At 39.7% G+C, this 6,873-nt stretch overlaps 1 protein-coding gene across 7 annotated transcripts in view; it reads right to left on the bottom strand.

The window, feature by feature from the left end:
- LOC104868217 (ATP-dependent translocase ABCB1) overlaps positions 1 to 6,873 on the bottom strand; it is a 301,331-nt gene that overhangs the window by 196,028 nt on the left and 98,430 nt on the right. For 2 of the 7 annotated variants that reach the window (XM_010632885.3, XM_033758684.1), the window contains exon 1: positions 972 to 1,339. The exons of 1 other annotated variant lie outside the window; for it this stretch is intronic. The gene's annotated coding sequence lies outside the window, so the exon portion shown is untranslated. Of the gene's footprint in view, positions 1 to 971; positions 1,429 to 2,406; positions 2,477 to 6,873 lie in introns of those variants that run through there. 4 more of the 7 variants (XM_010632883.3, XM_010632890.3, XM_010632892.3 and 1 more) reach the window with 4 other exon arrangements.

The following is a 6,873-nucleotide window of genomic DNA, read 5'->3' as shown; positions in this document are numbered from 1 at the left end:
GGGGGGGCGGGGTGTGGGGGGGGGGGGGGGGTCCTGGCCTGGTGGCTTCCCGACTGCGGACAGAATTGCGGAAATGAAATCGTGGAGGGGTTGGATTTCCAGGGGCGCCCAGGTTTCTTTGGCCCTTCTTTCAGGGGTGCGTGAATCAGCAGGAATCAGGTCTATACCTGTCCACGGAAGTCTCCAAAGTTTAAAGGTACAAATGTAGATGCGCAGTTGGTTCCCAGAGTCTGCAGAGGCTAAGGAACTCTCTTCTCTGCCATCACATCTAATGCAATTCGTAAAGGAACATTGGATCTTACCCATTCTGTACTTTATTCTCCTATGCTGGCCACACCTCTAACAATACACTAAGTTTTGTAGCTTTCCTCTTAATCCAGTTCATTTTGATATTTATCCTTCTACACTGTTTCAACTATATCCCATTATCCTACCACTAGTTTATGAATCCTTGTTATATTTTATCTACCCTTCTGAATGTCCTAAAATCCTCTGTAAAGCAGTTGGCCATGGTTTTAAAGGTATTATATTATGTTGGCCATATAATTTCTAAAGTCTTAGGCATCAAGTGAAGATCTCTGTCAGGGACATATCCAGGTTAAGCATCACAATAGCCCAGAGGTTTTTAATAAGTCTTAAATAAAGCATTCCATTAATTATTTTAGTTTCTTTGTCCCAATGACATGATAATATGAATATAAAATATGATAAACCTAACACAACGGCTAGTCCTGCCTCTGCTGGTTCCACACCGCCGTCCTTGGCTTATTTTAAGACATTCGTCTTGCATCACTCCTACCACTCTCGCCAGGCTGGTCTCCGTAGTTTCTCCTCAGCTTCATCAAGCTCCAGTGAAATTCACCCCCCCACAGCTGCCCCACAGGTTCACTCAGGCAGCTGTTTCTACTCCGTGAAGTGTGCGTCTCCACAGCCTGCGCCTTCCCGCCCTCCACCCTCAGTAGTGACTTCACCTGTGCTGGAAAAGCGGAGCGGCGCGATGCGATAGCCAAGTGTTACAGCTCCGAGGCACAGCTGAGTGCTACAGCTCAGCATCTGCGGCTACCAAAATTTGAAGACACAACAACGTGAAGGTCACCGGAAGAGGTGAAGAAAATCCTTTAATTACGCCAGCAGGCTCAGTAAAGTTCCTACTCTGAAGTCTGAACACTTGACTGCAGACACGAGCCTCCTCTATATAGGAGGTAGGGTAGGCGCGCATGCTCACTGAAGAGGGGCGGGGCCGCCGGTTACAGAATGTTCCTGAAAGGCAGCGTGGGTGAGCATGCTCACAGAAGCACAGAGGCAGATCAACAGAACTTTCCAGAAAGGGGCGGATCTAACAGAACGTTCCTGAAATAGGAGGGGCTAATGAAAAATTCCTGAAAGGTCAGAACTTCAAAGGGTTACAAAACATTATTACATTTGTAGAACAAAATATTCTGTGGGGGAAAAAAAACATGGAGGCAAGGAGTAGGCCTGTCTTATTGTGCAGTATTTCTCTATGCTCTCAAGGAAGGAGACTGGGTCTCTGCTACACTCCGGCCTATATATATATATATGCTGGTTGGAATAATGATAATAGTAAAATTAATGTTAACCATTTTAACTAGCATACATGTACGATATATAGTGTTTACATTTATCTTGGGAAATACACAGTATCTTAGTTCTTCTTATTCCCCTTCCTACTCTCTGCATCTCTAGAGTCTCTTCTCCCAATGTTTTTTAGTACATATTTGTGATACACAATGATTACATTGCTCATATAGATTCATTTTGTGTATCTTTCCTCTCACTCCCCATGCTCCATCTCTTGGTCTCCCTTGCAATTTTCAAAAGATCTAGCTACCTGTTTCCTGTTATCTATTTTGCTCTTTAATTTATTTATACTTTGGGCTTCTCATAGAAGAAAAGTCATCTACCGATTGAAGCTTGAGTGTCTGATCTATTCCATGCATCACGATGGTCTCAAGGTGCATCTATTTTCCTACAAACGACTCAAGTGTATTCGTCATGGCGGAGTGTCCTTCCTCGTGTATGAAGGCCACATTTCCTTTATCCCACAGGCACTGGCCATGTAACCCTCCCACGAGATTCAAGGAGATTCATTGATCCAACCCTCAGGAGAACCCTGTGAAGTGATGAGTGTTACTGCTATTCCCATTTCAGAGTGAGAGAAACTGAAGTCTTTACTGCTTCACCAAAGTCAAGCAGCCTGTTAGCAGCTGACTTGGGATCTGAAAGCAGACCGGTTCTCGTGACCACACTCTTAACACTGTACAGCACTGCTGCCTGCCTTTTTGAGCCCTGTGAGACATTTCCCCTTCTAAATTCATCTTAGAAAAGCTGCAAGGGCTCCCTGCCACCAGCTACATCACATCTGAGAATTCTGACTTATCCTCTTACCTGCAACACATTGCTTCTCTGTACCATTATCTCTATCCACATTGCTTCTTTACACTGTCTTTATATTGAAAATTACAGTACTTTGAAAGAACAGATTGAAGAGAATATCAGAAAATGGAAAGATATCCCTTGCTCTTGGGTGGGAGAACGAACATAGTGAAAATGGCCATACTCCCAAAATTGTTATATAGATTTAATGCAAGTCCCATCAAAATACCATTAGCTACCTCACATAACAAGAGAAAACATTCCTAAAATTCATTTGGTACCAGAAGAGACCTAGAGTAGCAAAAACAGTTTTGGGCAACAAAGGCAAGGCGGAAGGCATCACAATCCCTGACTTGTAATTATTCTTCAGAGCTACTGCGATTTAAAAAAAAAAAAAAAAAGGCAATGTACTGGCAAAAAAACATATGAGAAGATCTATGGAACAAACTAGAAGAGATAGAAACAAAACCAAACACACTCATCCACCTTATGTTTGACAAGAAACTAAAAGCATTCACTAGAATAAAGACAGTCTGAAAAATCGTGGTGGAAAAACTAGCTTTTCCTCTCAGCATGCACTATACTAAAATCAAAATAGAACAAAGATCTAAATATTAAAAGCTAAGTATTAAACCTTCTGGAAAAAAGAATGAGAACTCTGTCACGAGCCGCGACGTCAGGATCCTGCCAGCAGGTCCTAAACCTGAAAGGACGAGGACAGAGAGACGGGAGGCACTTTTCTTCTCGTGGCACTACTGCAACTGCTTTATTACCGAACCTCTCCTTATATACTCTCCAGCTGCGCGGCTGCAAGAGAGTACCACCCACACATTCCGGAAGGAAACCGTTTAACCGTTACAGTTGCCAGGCAACAGATCAGACCACCAGTTGAACTAGCCCGTTGCTATGGGCGACGGCACGTCCACACTGCTCGGGCGAATCACAGGTCAATATGGCTGTGCTCATGTCATGCTCTTTTTACAATGCTCTCCATAGAACTCTTTGTTAATATTTAAAGGGTTTTATACTAAAAAAAGATATAATTTTTGTAGATGAATTGAGAGATTAGCAAGTGAAAATATGTTCTTTTAAGATTGTGATACATAGTGAATTTACCATTCTTATTCTCATTTGCTAATTTTATTTTTTCATAGAAATGTTTTTTGTATTTTCTTTATTAATATCTAATTGTATTGCATTAAAATTTTTTAAATTCCATGAGTGAAATATAAAAGAATGTGTGAGAAAATGGACATACCATTGTCTATGCAGATATTACAAAGATATTATTTTAATCTATCTGTAAATTTCATGTGATGTTTATCAGAATCTCTACAGCTAATTTGAGGGGAAAATGTGTCAAAATGATTCTAATGTATTTATGAGATAATAGACATTTCAGAATCACCTAAGAATTCTGAAAGAGAATGATAAGGACAAACTAGTCCTACTAAATATGAAGATTATCAGGCTTCATTACTTACTAGATTTTGGTACCCATAGCTCACAGATGATAGGGTTTCCTACTTCTTTCTGGCTCAACAGTATTCCTCTGTGTATACACCACGTTTTCTTTTTTGGGGGGTATTGGGGGTCAAACTCGGGTCCTTGTGCTTGTGAGGCAGGTGGTGGAACCACTGAGCTAAATCCCCAGCCCACCACGTTTTCTTTGTCCGTTCTGTTGCTGGGCACCCAGAAACATATGCTAGCTCTTGTAAATAATGGCAGTTACATAATGAACATGACTGTCTCTCTTGATACCTAATAAACATGGTATCTCTTTTGTATGTTGATGTCATTTCTTTTGGATAAAAGCCAAGGAGGGGTATAGCTGGATCATAGCATAGTTCTGCTTTTAGTTTTTTGAGAAACTTTCATACTCCTCTATTTGCTGACTATACTAATTTACATTTCAGCAAGAGTGTGTAGTTTGTTTCTCAGTATCCTCACCAACATTTGTTATTCATTTATTTTTTCATTTTTGGATAATAGCCATTTACCTATGGTGAGAAGGAAATCATTAGTTTCACATTTCTGTACTGGCTAAATATATTGATCAATTTTTCATATATTTATTTGTCGAGAGCCGGCAACGCAGAGCACTGTCCAGCAGTGTCTCAAACCTGAAAGAGCAGCGGTGTGGAGATGGGGCAGAGAGAAAGGAACGACGCCAAGACAAGAGTCTGATCAAGGCGACGTTTATTGCAGGCAGGCATCAGCCTTTTAAAGGAAAAGACCGAACTATTATGGGCTAGGATTACCATAGTAACCTCAACACCCGCTCCACGGGAACGAGGGTTCACACGGGAAAGAGAAATCAGGCTCAAGAAAAACAAATTAACAACACTTGCAACTAATAATCATGATTCCCACAATAGGTGGAGGAACTTAACAAAATGGAGTTACAACACCTGACTCCTACAGATAACGTCAGATCTTTAACAGGAAGCACCTGACTCCTACAGATCTTTGGCTGTCCGAGTTTCTCCCGTGCAGGGTCAAAAACAAGTTTAACACGTGCAGTCCTTAAAAAGGAACAAATGTTAACAAATGCTAATTAGGAACATCCTGACCACACATTGTGTCAATGCCTTGATTATAAAGAAAGAAGTTATCTTTCAAAAAGCCAGTGGGCCATGGCTGGCTTCCCACATTTATTGGTACTTGTTTTTTTAGAAGAGTCTAATCAAATCATTTGCCTTGTTTTGACTCAGTTGTTTTTTAAGTTTTTTTAGTTGTTTGCATATTCTGGATGTGAACCCTCTGTTAGGTGAATAGGTGGCAAAGATACTCTCAAATCCTCTAGGGTGGTTGACTCTTCACTCTGTTGATTATTCCCATTACTGTCCAGAACCTTTTTTATTCTATGAAATCCCATTTATCAACTTTTGTCTTTGTTTTCAATGCTATTAGAGTCCTAGCCAATAAATTGTTGCCTGTGCTATGTTAAAGTGTTTCCTATACATTTACTTCTAGTACCTTCAAAGTTTCATTCCTGTTCTTGACCTATTTTGAGGTTGAGACATAGGCCTCTAGTTTCAACAGGCTATATGTGGTTATCCCCTTAACCAGCACTATTAGTTGATGAGGCTGTGCTTTTTCCATGTATCTTCTCTGTATGTTTATTGAAAAATCATTCAGCTGAAGATGTGTGAGTTTATTTCTGGAATTCTTATTCCATTCTATTGGTCTGTATGTCTGTTTTTATGCCAATGCCATATTTTTACTACAGTGGATCTGCATTGTGCCTTGAAATTTGATTGTAACACTTCTAGCTTTGTTCTTTTTGTTCAAGATTGCTTTGCCCATTTGGAGTCTTGCTTTCAAACGAATGTTAGCATAAAGTTTTCTAGTTCTGTGAAGATATCACTAGTATTTTGATGGGAATTGCACCGAATCAGTAAGTTGCTTTGACTAGTATGGATATTTTAGCAATATTATTTCTTCCATTCCAGAAACATGGACTGTCTCAAAATTTCTAAGTGAATTCCATTACTTTTATTAGCATTTAAAAAGTTTTGTTGTGTGTGCCTTTCACTTCCTTGATTAAATGTATTCCTAGCCTTTTTTGGGGGAGAGCTATTGTGAATGGGGTTGTTTTTGCGATTTCTTTTTCACCAAATGTTTCATTGGTGCAGAAAAGTGGTACTGATTTCTGCATGTTAATTTTGTGTCCTGCTACGATACTGAATTTGCTCAACAGTTCTAACAGCAACTTGTGATATCTTTATAGGTTTTCCAATACATAGAATCATATCATCAGCAAGCAGGTAGAATTTACTTCTTCTCTTCCTCTTTGTATGCCTTTTATTCCTTTTTCCCTCCTTAATTATTCCAGCAAAACCTTTTTGTTGTTGTTGTTGTTCTTGTTTTATGGTACCGGAGATTGAACTCAGGTCCTTGCACTTGGGAGGCAGGCAGCAGAACCATTAATCTAAATCCCCGGCCCTCCAGCCAAAGCTTTTAGCACCATATTGAAGAAGAGTGGTGAGTGTGAACATCTTTGTCTTCTTTCAGGTCTTATAGAAAGTACTTTCAGCTTTTTCCTGTTAAGTACAATGACAGTGCGTAATCATACATACCCTTTGGTATATTGGTGCATAGTCTTTCAGTACCTCATTTCTTCAGTATTTTATCATGAAGGGATTTTGAATTTTCTTTTAATATTTTCTTCTGCATCCTTTGAGTTGATCCTATGATTCTTAGCCTTCATTCAGTGGATGTGTGATGACTCTCATTTATTGATCTGCATATACTGAACCATCCTTGTATCCCAGGAATAAAAACAATTTGACCATGATGAATGGGTTTTTTTTATATCCTCTCAGACTTGATTTTTTAGTATTTTGATGCTGAGTTTAGCATTTATTGTCATCAGGAATATTGGTCTACAGTTTTCTTCTCTGTTTTATCCTTGTCTGGTTGTTGCTAGGAGGGTAATTCTTACCCCATAGCATGATGTTGATAGAGTTCTCTTCT

The sequence above is a fragment of the Fukomys damarensis genome, unplaced genomic scaffold (genome assembly GCF_012274545.1).
Source record: "Fukomys damarensis isolate Sample0158 unplaced genomic scaffold, DMR_v1.0_HiC HiC_scaffold_4, whole genome shotgun sequence".
Taxonomy (NCBI): domain Eukaryota; kingdom Metazoa; phylum Chordata; class Mammalia; order Rodentia; family Bathyergidae; genus Fukomys; species Fukomys damarensis.
The sequence above is the reverse complement of the archived record's forward strand: the minus strand, read 5'-3'. Positions and strand labels throughout refer to the sequence as shown.